The 14,897-nt window shown below is 42.0% G+C and overlaps 1 protein-coding gene and 1 long non-coding RNA gene across 2 annotated transcripts in view; one reads left to right on the forward strand and one right to left on the reverse strand.

The window, feature by feature from the left end:
* Positions 1-14,897, forward strand: part of GNA12 (G protein subunit alpha 12) — a 117,201-nt gene that overhangs the window by 84,070 nt on the left and 18,234 nt on the right. The gene's annotated exons all lie outside the window — the stretch shown is intronic.
* Positions 908-1,780, reverse strand: LOC137778442 (uncharacterized). Its single transcript, XR_011076891.1, has 2 exons — positions 1,675-1,780; positions 908-1,551 (listed from the first exon to the last, which is right to left on the reverse strand). It is a non-coding gene; the product is annotated as an uncharacterized lncRNA (long non-coding RNA).

The raw sequence follows: 14,897 nt of genomic DNA on the forward strand, positions 1-14,897 counted from the left end.
AGTGCCCTCGCGCTTATCTCTGGAGGCTGGCGGGTGGTCTCTGGTCGTGGGTTACAGCCCAGCCCTGCAAGTGGAGGGGTGAGAGCCTGCCTTGGGGTTGAGCAGCCTCTTTGACCCAGCCTCTTTGACCTTGAGCAAGTTAGCTTCTAAACTTTGCTTTCTTCCCCTGGGGAGCAGGAATAATCATGCTGTGTTTGGATCAAAGAAGATAACGTATGTCGCCAGCGTAGCACAGTACCGGGCACCGAGAGCCTATCATTGGCGTTGTTGTCCAGCAGGGTGCGTGGTTTCGGCTGATCCAGCCCCTTGCGCATCTGTGATTGTCCGTAAATCAAATACCTGTGAGCATTTGTTAGCCAGGCACTGTGCTAGGCCCTTATAACTCCTCCTAGAAATGAAACCTGTGTTCACCTCCTCAGCCTCAGAGTCAGAGCTTTGTGGTGTCTGAATCAATATTTTTGCCATGTCTTGATTTCACGGATTTCTCCGCTGCTTTAAATTTTTCTTTAGAGGCTGGGGGCAGAGCTGGTAGTCGTGGTGGGAATGAGGGTAGAGCCCAGCCTTTCTGCAGGCATGTGAGGTGGTCAGGTGATGCCAGGCGCCTGTAAGGGCTCAGCTGGTGGGCAGCTGGACAGCCTGTGTTGTCCTCGAGTTCTGGCGTTCTGTTGGTGTGACAGATGGGATGACGTGTACTGGTTGGGAGCTGAATTTTAAGTGGTCATCTAAAGAGCTGGTTGGCACCAACCACTCCCCAGAGTATGAATGCAGGCCTTCTAGTTGCTGTCTATTCACAGTTTTATCACAACTGTGCTGGTGATTTTTTGTTTTCCAGGAGGCCATTCTGGCAACTATTCATGATTTTTTTTTTTAAAGCAAATTCAAGTAAACGGGAGAGAAGAACCATTAGTTTCCAGATTGTAAATCAAGTGAAATTTTATTTGGGTTTAGGGTTGAGAGGCTTGTTTTGGAAGCATGTGCGCTATAAAGTGGGAATTGTCTCTATCCTTAGGAATTAAAAGAGATGAGCTAGTCATGATTCTGGAGAATCCCACAGTCCCTTCCATTAGCTACAGAAGAGGATGTAGGTCTTTAAACTTTCTCTTTCTGTGTAGCCTGAACACCATCAGGTAAAAAAAAAAAAAATCTCACTGGGTTTTCTCCTTTCCTTTTACTTCTGTGGTATCTCAGTCTGTCACCAGGTCAGCCATCTTACAGCCCTATGTGACAGGAGGTCTGGTCTCAGCCAAGGAACCACTCCCCTTGGAGAGCCCACACCGCCAGAGAGCCGGCCCCCGCGGTGAAGCCCCCGAGCTGGGGCTTGAACTTCGCATGAACTTTTGTGCAGGTCGTCGTCTTTTTCCTTCCATAAGTATAACTCGAGAAGGATTCCCACGGCTGAGATCCAGGTGATGTAGGAAACCAGAATGGGTTTTGTGAGGTCTGTGCTGCATTTTGACTCCGTTTAAATTTTATTGCTTTGGGTTGAAAATAACAAGTCGTCCCAAGATGAGACAGGGACCGTGAGGACTGACCAGGCTGACCTTGTCGAGACTGTGGAAAGGATAGAATGAGCTGGAGTGAGAACAGTTCGCCCAGAAGATGCTCCCTCCCTACCACACCCCGCCTCCCCCCCCCCCCCAAAAAAAAATGTTGTGAGGAGAGACCCCTTCCTACCAGGGATTTGACAGCTGCTCTGCTTTGATTCTCCTGGGGAAGCAAGTGCTCTGTTGCCAGGGCGGCCCCTCCAGCAAAGTCGACGTCCCTGGAGGAAAGATTAGCATTTGGAGCATTTGGTAGCTAAACTTAGCTCCCTGGATAAGCTGCCAGTAGAAGGAAGTGAAGATGGATTTGGGAGGAGGGGGTTGGGAAGATTTAAAGGGACAGCAACAGGTTTTAAAAGACGGTTCTGGGACACTTGTGGGATGTGTGTGCTTGGATGGATCCTCCCGGGCTCCCATGTGGCGTCTGTGAGTGTGGTCACCGACCTGCCATCGTGTCAGAGGTGTGTCTTTGGAGCAAAGAATAAACGGTGCCCAGAAGTAAGGAAAACCATAGTGTGGACTTCCGGGTGGAAAGGCATTTTTAGCTCTTAAGTGCTTCGTGTTGTGTGTGGGAAAGACCAGTAGGATTGATTACTTAGATTTGTCAGCGAGCAGTGATTAGCCCCACTGGGGTGCTGACGAAGTGCTTGGGTTGACTCAGGGATGTGTAGGGAATGAGACGTGTGGGCTTTACAAAAGGCAGCACTACCCAGATGTAAGCCTGAATCATTTGTTTGGGTAGAAGTGACCTCTCTCCTACTTGGAAGTCCTGAATAATTCATAATTTACTATCGCTTTAGTCACCTCTCAAGTTTTCTGCTTCTTCCCCAAGGCAAAAACACGGACAATAGGAAAGAGCAGAGCGGAGACCGACTCTCCTAAAACACACGGACCCCATCACATGGTGCTTTTTTCTTTTCTCAGCCATGCACCCCACTTAGATATTGCTAACAGAGGCCTTTCTTTTTGACTTTTAGTTCCTCAGCCTTGAAATACCAGGTGTTTTTCTATTTTAATGCTTTAAATATTGAGTATCTGTGTTGTTTTATGTGTTTATAGTCATATGACAAGGCCACTGGTGGCAGTCTGGTGGCAGGAGATCAGGTGGTAGAAAGAAAGTAGCCCCAATCGTGGGACTTGGGAAAAAGTGGTGGAATGATTATATTTAATGAGATCTGCATACTTTTCAGAAAAACCACTTGGAGGGAGCGGCCAGACCTCAAGGGTTGTTTTGTAATGCCCTTCACTGTGTTTCCTTCTCTCGTGCTCTTTTTAAAAATTGTAAAATATATAAATGTTTTTCATATCCCGTACAGAAGAGAGTTTGAAAACATATACGCACAGTTTAAAAAATAAGCCAATCACATCTGTACCTTCCCCTCAGATTAAGAATATCAACGGTAACTTATAAACCCCGTGGACCCCACCGTAACCACCGTTCTGATGGTATTTTTACCGCCTGTGTATCCCTAAACAGGACCAAGGAACCATATGACTTCCCATTGGCCAGGTTACTTAAACACTGTTTCAGTTTTCTCATCTGTAAAATGGGGGTAACAGTATACCTCCCTCCAGTAGTGTGGTGAGGATTCATTGAATCAACAAGTGAAGAGCACTCAGAACAGCGTCTGGCACGTAGGAAGTGCTATAGGTGTCCTAGCGGCTGTGACTGTTGTATTATGTTTAGTTCTGCCTGTTTTTAAACTTCATGTGAATAAAGAAGAGTGTAAATCTCTGGCTCTGACTTGTCTCTCCAGCTCCCCATTTTGTTTTGAGATGCACATGGTGGTGGTCCTCTCATATTCATTCTCCTGTGGTTTTCTGTTCTCAGACGATACTGCAGTTCATGTGTGCATGGACTCCGCCTGGACCTGGGGTCGTTCCCAGCTTTGGCTTTGGTGATTATGCTGCACCAAAGCTCTTTAGGGCAGTGGTTCTCAAAGTGGGGGCTGGAAGTCCCTGAGACCCTTTCAAAGGCCCCCACAAGGTCAAACTGTTTTCATAATAATACTAAGACATTATTTGCCTTTTTAACTTCCATTCTCCCAAGAGTGTAGAACAGGGTTTTCCAGAGGCCACGTGACATGTGACAAGATCATCACTGGTGGCCAACTAGGGATACGCTTGTATGTTTTTTGTATTTTTAAATTCTCTCAGGTTTAATTTCTAATACGATACATATTGGTAGTTTGGGAGCTCTTGCGTTTTGGCGGCCTTTTTTCTTTGTGTTATTTGAATGTTAGTAAAAATACAGGGGCTTTCCATAAAAAGCCTGAAGAAACCTGACTCATCCGATTTGTTTTGAGTTAGCTAATGACTAATGCCTAAGCAAGAGATTTTTCAGACATTTATTGGGTTTTTAATGCTTCTATTTTATGTTAATCAGGAGGGAGGAGGAATCATTTCTTAGTATTGCCATTCTGATGGGGGGTGGGGGGAGAGCAAGCATTTCTAAATAGGTCCTAGACAGCAAACAGAGGTCAGGAATTCACTGTTATTAAAGGAAATAATGTTTAAGCTCACATTAAGATTCAGCTTTGAAAAAATACGCATCTTCATTCAGTAGCTACTGATGCAAGCAGATATACAAGGGAAGTGACCTTTTTCTCTGATGGTTCGTGGGGTTTTGCCCTAAGAACTGTATTAGTTTAATTGCTGTTTACAAGTTATTACAGTGTAGAAACTTCAAACAATAGCACAAATGTGCCGTCTCATGGTGTGTACCAATTAGGAGTGCTGCTGCCTGGGGTTGACGGGGTCCCCTGCTCAGGGTCTCGCCAGGCTGAGGTCAGGTTGTCAGTGCGGCTACAGTCTCATCTAAGCTCCAAGGCCTTTTCCAGCTGACCTGTCTTTGGCAGAATTCATCTCCTTGCAGTTGCTTGACTGAGATCTCCATTTTTTGGCTAGTTGTTGGCCGGGGACCACTCCCAGCTCACAGGGGCTACCCTCCGTTCCCTGCCATGTGGCCCCCTCCTCTCACAACATAGCTGCTTGCTTTCCTCTAGGCCAGCAGGAGAGGCCTCTTGGAAAAGCTCAACTGATTAGATCAGGCCCACCCAGGATCGTTGCCCTTTGAATGAGCTCAAGGAGCCGTCCCGTGCTAATGTTCTACATTTTCCAACGAAGGGTTTTTTTACTTTTTTTTTTTTTTAATCGTTTTGGCTAGTGCAATAAGGCAAGAAATATAAGAAAGGAAATATAAAGCATACAAATCAGAAAAGTTCCTATTATCAGATGACATAGAAAAATCCCAAGGAATCTACCCAAGAAGCCACAGAACTAGTAAGTCAGTCCATCCAGGTTACAGGATATAAAATCAACATAGAAAAAAAATCAATTTTATTGCTATATACTAGCAATGAACATACTGAAACAGAATTTAAAATGCCGTACCGTTAACCATTTCTCCCCCCAAAAGAGAGAAACTTTGGTGTAGATTTAGCAAAACATATATAGGACACATAAAAACTATAGAACATTCATTAAAGAAATCAGAGAAGATCTGAACTGATGGAGAGACATACCGTGTTCATGGATTAGGAGACTCAACATAGTAGAGATGTCAGTTCTCCCTTAATTTATATACAAATTTAATATAGCTCCTACCCAAATCTCAACAAAATCTTTTGTAAATATAAATATGATTATTCTAAAATTTATATGGAGAAGCACTAGAATAGCCAAAACAATTTTGAAATTGAGGACTAAAGTGGGAGGAATCACCTCTACCTCACTTCAAGACTTTTTGTGTAGCTACAGTAATCAAACTGTGTGGTGTTGGCAAAGATATAGACACATAGATCAATGGAACAAACCCAAAGATAGCTCCATACAAGTATGCCCAACTGATTTTTGACAAAGGTGCAAAAGCGGTTCAAAGAAGGAAGAATCGCCTTTCGATGATTATTATTAAATGGTGTGGAGCAGTTGGATATCCATAGGCAAGAAAAGGAAAAAACAAAGAACCTTGACCTAAATCTCATACCTTATACAAAAGTTAACTCAAACTGGATTATAGACTTAAATGTAAAAATGTAAAACTGTAAAACTTGGAGAGGATAACATAGTAGAGATTCTTTGGGACCTAAGGCTTGGTGAAGAGTTCTTAGATATGACACCAAAAGCACGACCCATAAAAGAAAAAAATCATTTTGGGGGGGGGGAAAAATCAGCTTTGGTTTCATCAAAATCCAAAACTTTTGCTCTGCAAAAGACCCTCTTAAGAGCATGAAAAGACAGGCTACATACTGAGAGAAAATACCTGCCAATCACATATCTAAAAAGGACTCATATCTAGAGTATATAAAGAACGCTTAAAATTCAACAGTAATAAAACAATCCAAGTAGAAAATGGACAAAAGATAAGAGATTACACCTAAGAGGACGTACAGATGGCAAACTTCACTAGCTATTGGGTCACTGCAGATTAAGGGAAATGCAAATTAAAACCATGTTGAGGGGCTTCCCTGGTGGTGCAGTGGTTGAGAATCTGCCTGCCAATGCAGGCGACACGGGTTCAAGCCCTGGTCTGGGAAGATCCCACATGCCGCGGAGCAACTGGGCCCGTGAGCCACAACTACTGAGCCTGCGCGTCTGGAGCTTGTGCTCTGCAGCAAGAGAGGCCGCGACAGTGAGAGGCCCGCGCACCGCGATGAAGAGTGGCCCCCACTCGCCGCAACTAGAGAAAGCCCTCGCACAGAAACGAAGACCCAACACAGCCAAAAATAAAGAAAGAAAGAAGGAAAGAAAGAAGCTTTCATTTAAAACAAACAAACAAACAAACATAAAACCATGTTGAGACACTTCTTAGAACATGAAAACTAGCGAACAATACCAAAGGCTGGTGAGGATGTGGAGAAACTAGATCCCTCATACATCGCTGGTGGGAATGTACAGTGATATAGTCATCCTGGAAAACAGTTTGGGAGTTTCTTTAAAAAACTAAACGTATACTTAGCATAGAACCCAGCCATCACATCCTGAGCATTTACCCCGGGGAAATGAAAACTATGTCCATACAAAAGCTGTACGTGAATGTTGACAGCAGCTTTATTTGGAATTCCCAAAATGTGGAAACAACCAAAATGTCTCCAGATTGGTGAGTGGTTAAATAAGCCGTGGCACATCCATACCAGACGTTACTACTCAGCAGTAAAGAGGACAAACTATTGATACACACGACAACTGGTTGAATCTCAAGGCATTTTGCCGAGTGAAAAAAAAAAAGCCATTTTTAAAAGGTCACTTGCTGTATGAGTCCATTTAAAGTACATTCTAGAAAAGGCAAAACTATACAGGCAGAAAACAGGTCAACGACTCTGAACTGTAGAGATGGCAATCAGATTAGTGTTTGCCAGAGATGAGGGCTGGTAGAGGGGAGAGGGTGGGTGTGGCTATAAAGGGGGGCTGGACGGAGATCTTGTGGTGATGGATCAGTTCTCTATCTTGATCGGGGAGCAGAGCCTGGGGGGGGGCGGGCGGGGGCGCGTTACATGAATCTACAGATGTGATAAAAGTGCATAGAACTATACACATATGTTGTACCAATGTCAGTTCCCTGATTTTGATATATTAAAATTACATAAGGTGTAACCATTGAGAGAAATGGGGTGACAGGTACACCAGACCTCTCTCTGCTATCTTTGCAACTTCCTGTGCATCTATAGTTATTTCAAAATACAAAACATATAGCAAAACAAAAAATTTTCTATTCCTAAATATTTTACGTTTCTTAGTACTACGTGGAACTGTTTTTTTCAAATTTTAAATTCCAGTTGTTTGCTGCTAGCATGTAAAAATACACGTGTTTTTTTTTTATATTAATCTTATATCTTGTGAATTTGCTAAACTCACTTCTTGGCTCAGGCATTAGCTTTTTTATAGATTCCTTAGGATTTTGTATGCAAACAGTTACGTGATCTGCAAATTCAGTCTTATTTCTTGCTTTCCAGTCCTTATGCCTTTTATTTGTTTGCTAGCTTTTTTGCACTGGCTAGGCTCTCCAAAACGGTGGTGACCAGAAGTGGTAAGAGTGGGCATCCTTGCCTTGTAACCAGTCTTAGGGTGAACGTAGTCAATATTTCATCACTAACTATGATGTTAGCTGTAGGTTTTTCATAGATACCCTTTATCAGAGCGAGAAAGTTCCTTTCCATATATACAGTTTGATGAGAGTTTTCAACTACGAATGATGTTGAATTTTATCAGATGCTTTTTCTGCATCTGCTGAAATGTTCATCTATTCTCCCCCTCGTTTTGTTGAAATGGTTTTAATTTTCTGTTTTATTGATGTATTATCCTTTTTATACAGTGTTGATTTTGACTTGTATGGAAAAACACATTCCTGTGTGTCTCCTTTACTGCTCACAAGAACACTGCTGTGCCTAGATGTGTGGGGATTTTCCCCACACCCAGCAGTTCTCAGATTCTCCAGACACCAGTTGGGTGTCCTACAATTTAACTCAATTCTGACAGTATCTACCTGGAGGTAGCATCAGATCCCACAGGTTGAAGGCTCAGTCCCACAAGACTGTCCCCCAGTCACATACTTCACATGCCAATCACAAGTCCAGATTGTTACCTGTATAATCTGAATCACATTGCTGTTTGCCTGAAACATTGTAAGTCAACTATACTTCAATAAAAAATAAACTAAAAAATAATTTTAAAAAATATTCTCTTATTAGCCTTTTAATGTCTATAGTATTGGCAGTGTAACTCCTCTTTCATTCCTGGTACTAGTGATTCGGTTTCTAGTTTTCTTACTTGATTACTCTAGCTAGGAGATTATCAATTTTGTTGATCTTTTGGAGAACCAACTTTTGGCCTTGTTAATTTTTTCCGTTATTTGTTCATTTTCTATTTCAGTGGTACCTGGTCTTACCTTTATTATTTTCTTTTTTCTACTTACCTTGGGTTTACTTTGCTCATTTTTTAGAAGCTCTTTGAAATGGAAACTTTGGTCAATGTTTTTGGATCATTTTTCTTTTCTTATTAAAAAAAAAACAAAAAACCTACAGATTTCTCCCCTAAGTACTACATTAACTACATCCCACAAATTTTGGTGTTTTATTTTCGTTATCTTTCCATTGAAGATACTTTGTAATTTACTTTGTGATTTCTTCTTGGTTTCTAGCATTTCCCTTTGAATCTTGGAGTTTCCATCTCTCTGCTTATATTACCCAGTCTATTCTTGCAGGTGTCTCCTTTTTCCATTAGTGACCTTAGTATATTAATCATAATTATTTTAATTTCCCGATCTGTTCATTCCAAAGTTTTTGTCAGATCTGAATCTGGTTCTGATGCTCGCTTTGTCTCTTCAGACCGTGATTTTTGCCTTTTAGTATGCCTTGTAATTTAATGAAAACCGGACCTGATGTATCAGTTGCTGGCTCCAGCCATGTCTTCTGTTCCTGGTAAGCCGTAATTCTCTGTATTTGCCTGTCTCTCCAGTTGGGAGAACAACAGTTGGCCCTGAAACATCAATTCTCTGATGGATCTAAGAAGAGTTGTTGATTTTCAGTTTGTTCAGCTTTTTCTTTGTTGTGAGGACTGGAGTGACTACTGCCAAGCTCTTTACGTGTCAGACCAAAAAATTGTGTGAATTCTTCTTTGACCCATGGATTATTTGAGAAGTGTGTTGTCTAATATCCTTGGTATGGTTTTCTTCATATTTATTGTGTTTGGAATTTGTGGAGCTTCTTGGAATCTGTAAATTTATGTCTTTGACCAAATTTGGAAAGTTTTCTGCTTTTTTTTTTTTTTTAAATATTTTTTCTGCCTGATTCTCCCTGTTCTTTCTTGTTGGATTCCAGTTAAGGTATGTTCGACCTTTTGAAATCACCCCCAAAGATGCTGGAGTCATTATCTTCTTTTATTCATCTTTGTTTTTCTCTCTCTCTTTTTGGGATTGGATAATTTCTATTGCTCTAATTTCAAAGTTCGCTAATTCTTTCCTGTATCATCTCCAGTCTGTTAAGTCCATCAATTAAATTCTTTACTTCATATATTATACATTTTAGTTCTAAAATGTCTATTTGGCTGTCTTTGTATTTTGTGTATCTGCTAAGATTTTTTTGTGTCTTTATTTGTTATAAGCATTTCTTAACCTAATTGAGCATAAAGTCTTTGTCTAATAATTCCAATATCTGGGTTGAGTTGGTATCTATTGATTATTTTTCCCTTGAAGATGAGTGCCATTTTCCTGGCTTTCCATACATTGAGTAATTTGGGATTATATCCTGGACATTATGAATGTTGTTTTAGGGACTCTAGATCCTGTTATGTTCACCAGTCAATGTTGATTTTTTTGCTTTAGCAGGCAGTTAACTTGGTGAGACCAAAAGTCCCAACTCTGTCATGCCTGTGTTGGTGGTGGCTCAGATATCAGTTCAGACCCCTTCCAGGGCCCTGTGCCCGAGTGACTGAGGGACAGCCAGAGTCTTGGGCAGCCTTTACACACAGAATCTGAGGTTTCCCTCCTCACCCCCTGCCAGTCCTGGTTGCCCAGGCTCCTTCCCCTGGTTCCTCTGGCCAAAGTGATGGGAGCCTTTCCATCAGAATGTTAGTTGTTGCCACGTCCCACTGGACTGTGGCTGACCTCGGGCAAAGCCACGGGAATTCGCCCTGTGCTGTTCACTTCCTCCAAGTTTCTACTCCCCTCCAAAAATGGGCCTGCTTTTACTCACTCTCCAGAACCCTCAGATCTTTGTTTTTTTGTATTTTGTCCAGAGTTTATGGTTGTTATCTGCAGGAGACTCTCTTTGCTAAGAGTTTAATCCTTCCTGCCGGAAGTGGAACCACAGGAATCGTTTTTAATGATTAAACATTGAAAGGTTTCCCTCTGAGACAGAAGCAGGCAAGCTGCAGTGTCTAACCAGCTCCACTGAGCACTGTCTTAGAGCCCTCAGCCAGTGCTCTAAGGCGAGAGAGAGGAAGAAACCAAAATGTCTTCCTCTACAGACGATGTGCTTGTATACCTGAAAAATTCACAAGAAAGTACAGACACACTGTTGGGATGAATGTGAAGCTTAGCAGAGTTACTAGACACAAGTCAATGTACAAGAATCAGTTGTATTTCTATACACTAGCAACAGAATTAGAAAACGAAAAATGTTTAAAGATGCTGTTTAAGAAGCACCATAAAAGGTTAAATACTTAAGAATAAATCCAAGACAAGACGTGTAGAACCTCTGTGCAGAAAAACTTACAAAGCATTACCAGGAAGCCTTAAAGCCTGTTCAGGTTTTTTGTGGGGAGGGAGGGTAGAGATTGACAACTGGTTTCAAAACTAAGAGGGAAATGCAAAGGGCCAAAAAGGGCCAACACCGTCTTCAGTTCAAGCACCAAAATAATTAAGGACGGTAGCAAATTGCAAACCTTGAGAAATACAGGCATCTATAAGTCCATGTAGATAATGAAGAGAGAAACAGGAGAGAAGGGAGGACTCTTGTTTACAAGAGAATGTCAACCACAGACCAGTGGTTGTAGCACTGATTGGAAAACCATTTTGCAACTGTCATGGTAAAGATTGGAAACATCACAAAAACCCCCACCCGGGGCGGGGGGCAGCTGAATTCTTCAAAAAGATCGGTGTTTGAGATTAAAGGAGGCCAAAGAGACATGACGGCTAAACGCAGTACTTGGTTCTGGACTGGATTCTGTGCTGGAGGAGGAAATGCAGCCAGGATAAACGTATTACATCAACATCGAGTCTCCCGGGGTTACAGGGTCATAGAAGCAAAGGTCCTTGTTCTTAGGACGGGTCCACTGAAGTTTTTAGGGGTAAATGGACGACTTCCTCTCAAATGGTTTTAAAAAAAGAAATATATACACAGTTGACCCTTGAACAACACGGGGGTGGAGGGCGCTGACCCCCATGCAGTCAAAAATCCGAGTCTAACTTTACACTTGGCCCTCTCCATCTGCGGTTCCACATCCGCAGATTCAGGCAACCTCGGATCATGTTGTACATATTTATTGAAAAAAATGTGCATATGCGTGAACCCATGCCAGTCAAACCCATGTTGTTCAAGGGTCAACTGTAAATTGAAAGGAAGAGAACAAAGGATAAAGCAAATGAATGAGGCACGATGTTCATGATGGGTGAACCGACGCAAAGGGTGTACGGGTATTCTTTGTATCCTTCTTGCAACTTTTTCACACGCGCTTCTATCCTAGCCCCAGTGAGGCTTGGAATTTGGGTTCTGGCTGCTACATTGCAGAGGCTGTAATCCTGATGTGAATTTCCCCAAAATGTAGAAAGGCGATAGGCAGCCATGGTTATGACATGCCCAGTATATATCATGTACTAAGTTTCTAGGGATTCTGTGGTGGAAGCTATAAAAATAGGCTAAGCCCTCATCTTCCCTACACCCCATGGTGCTTTCTTATCCGGAGAAAGAGAATATCTAAAAACATGCTCTGGAATTTCTTTCTAGGTCATTTTTCTATCATGGTGCGGTCCCTGAGATATAAATGTAGACTCTAAATCCATAGTTTTAAAAGTTGAATCTGTAATTTGGACTGTTAAACTTTTTATGAAACATTTAACATAATGAGCCTAACAGATACTCATATACCCACTCCCAGTAGTAACATGTGTTTACACTTTGCCATCTTTGCTTCTGATATATAAAAATCCACGAGTTCATAGTGCTACAGACAGAACCAGCATAACACCCGGACAAGACCATGAAGAGATGCCACTTCACACCCACCAGGATGGCTACAGTTTAAAAATCAGAAAATAACAAGTGTCGGTGAAGATGTGGAACCTTTGTACCTTGCTGACATGAATGTGAAACAGTGCAGCCACTGTGGAAAATAGTTTGGTGGTTCCTCAAAAAAATTAAGCATAGAATTACCATGTGACCCAGTAATTTCACTCCTAAGTGGACTGTATACCCAAAAGAATTGAAAACAGATGTTCAAACAAAAACTTTTACATGAGTGTTCATAGCACTGTTCACAATAGCCAAAAGCTGGAAATAATCTAAATGTACATCCGCTGACAAATGGATAAACATAATAGGGACCATCCGTTCAATGGAATATTACTCAGCTGTAAAAAAAGAACGAAGTCCTGGCAGCTGCTACAACATGGATGAACCTTGGAAACATGCTGGGTGAAATAAGCCTGACACAAAAGGGCACATGGTGTGTGGTTCCGTTTGTAGAAAAGGTTCAAGGCAGGCAAATCCATAGAGACAGACCGATGAGTGGTTGCTGGGGAATAACTGCTTATGGGCACAGGGTCCTGTTTGGGGTGACGAAATGCCTTGGAACTGGGTACAGGAGATGGTGGCACAGCCTTGCCAATGCGCTCAATGCCTCTGTGTTGTACACTTTAAAATGGTTAGTCCTGTCATGTGGATTTTACCTCAATTTAAGAAACAGAAGAATCCCAGACACGAGGGGCCTGGCACACTGGCCTGTGGCTTCAACCCCATTGCACAGGCCAAGGAGACCCACCCAAGCCAGGCCAGCTTCCAGGGCCTGTTTGGGCCTTTTCCTGGGGTCTCACCTTGGTTGCCAAGGGGCAGCCATTGTCAGGACCTCGGGTGCGGGGCTTGGAGCTTGGGTACGGAGACTTAAGCACAAGCCCGGGCACAGGCCTGCACAGCGAGGCTAGAGAGCCCGTGCTCCAGGGCAGAAGGTCGAGGCCTCCAGCTTGATACACCGTTAGGGTCCTTTGTTTCAGTTTGCCTAAATTTTGAGGGGGTGATTTTTTTTAAATTTAATTTTGCTTTTAATTGTGTAAGATGTTTGCATGGTTCTAAAGTCAAAATACATTCAGAGAGGTCTGCTTCCACCCCGTCCCACCTTGCCTGTCCTCCCCTCCCTGTACGTCGTCATTTTTACTTCTTGCTGGTTTATCCTTCAATGTTTCTTTTTTAAAATATAAGCAAATCGTATAGATGTTTTCATTTCCCCACCATTCCTTCTACAACAGGAATCACGCTATGTGTTCTATTTTGCAACTTGGTTTTTTATTTATCTGTCTGTAAGTCACTCTGTAACTGTCCCTAGAGGCCCCTCATTCCCGTCCACAGCTGACGGTACGGGCATTTGTCTTGTCCCCAGTCTTCTGATGTTGTAAAAGTGCTGCAGCCAACAGCTTTGTGCATCTTCTACTTTGCCAGTGAATCTTTTGCCTAATATATTACGATTATAATTAGTAACAGACAATTTATAGGCACCCAAAGTAAAATGTGAGAAACTTAATTTTTCTAATATATATTAATATGATGCTTTATCTTTTTCCAATTACTTTCAGAGCTATGATAACAATTTTAATCTAGCAAGATCCCAGTGAGATATCGTAGGTACTAATTTAGCAAAGCCTGATTTCAAAGTTTCTTTTGGGGAATTATATAATATTTTTTAAAGTGCTTTTTAACAGCTTTATTGGAGTATAATTGCTTCACAATGCTGTGTTAGTTTCTGCTTTATAACAAAGTGAATCAGCTATACATATACATACATCCCCATATCTCCTCCCTCTTGTGTCTCCCTCCCACCCTCCCTATCCCACCCCTCTAGGTGGTCACAAAGCACCGAGTTGATCTCCCTGTGCTATGCGGCTGCTTCCCACTAGCTATCTATTTTACATTTGGTAGTGTATATATGTCCATGCCACTTTCTCACTTCGTCTCAGTTTACCCATCCCCCTCCCTGTGTCCTCAAGTCCATTCTCTACATCTGCATCTTTATTCCTGTCCTGCCCCTAGGTTCTTCAGAACCACTTTCTTTTTTTTAGATTCCATATATATGTGTTAGCATATGGTATTTGTTTTTCTCTTTCTGACTTACTTCACTCTGTATGACAGACTCTAGGTCCATCCACCTCACTACAAATGATTCAATTTCGTTTCTTTTTATGGCTGAGTAATATTCCATTGTATATATGGGCCACATCTTCTTTAGCCATTCATCTGTCGATGGACACTTAGATTGCTTCCATGTCCTGGCTATTGTAAATAGAGCTGCAGTGAACATTATGGTACATGACTCTTTTTGAATTATGGTTTCCTCAGGGTATATGCCCAGTAGTGGGATTGCTGGGTCGTATGGTAGTTCTAGTTTTAGTTTTTTAAGGAACCTCCATACTGTTCTCCATAGTGGCTGTATCAATTTACATTCCCACCAACAGTGCAAGAGGTTTCCCTTTTCTCCACATCCTCTCCAGCATTTATTGTTTGTAGATTTTTTGGTGATGGCCATTCTGACTGGTGTGAGGTGATACCTCATTGTAGTTTTGATTTGCATTTCTCTGATGATTAGTGATGTTGAGCATCCTTTCATGTGTTTGTTGGCAATCTGTATATCTTGTTTGGAGAAATGTCTATTTAGGTC

The sequence above is a fragment of the Eschrichtius robustus genome, chromosome 16, assembly GCF_028021215.1.
Source record: "Eschrichtius robustus isolate mEscRob2 chromosome 16, mEscRob2.pri, whole genome shotgun sequence".
NCBI classification, from domain to species: Eukaryota; Metazoa; Chordata; class Mammalia; order Artiodactyla; family Eschrichtiidae; genus Eschrichtius; species Eschrichtius robustus.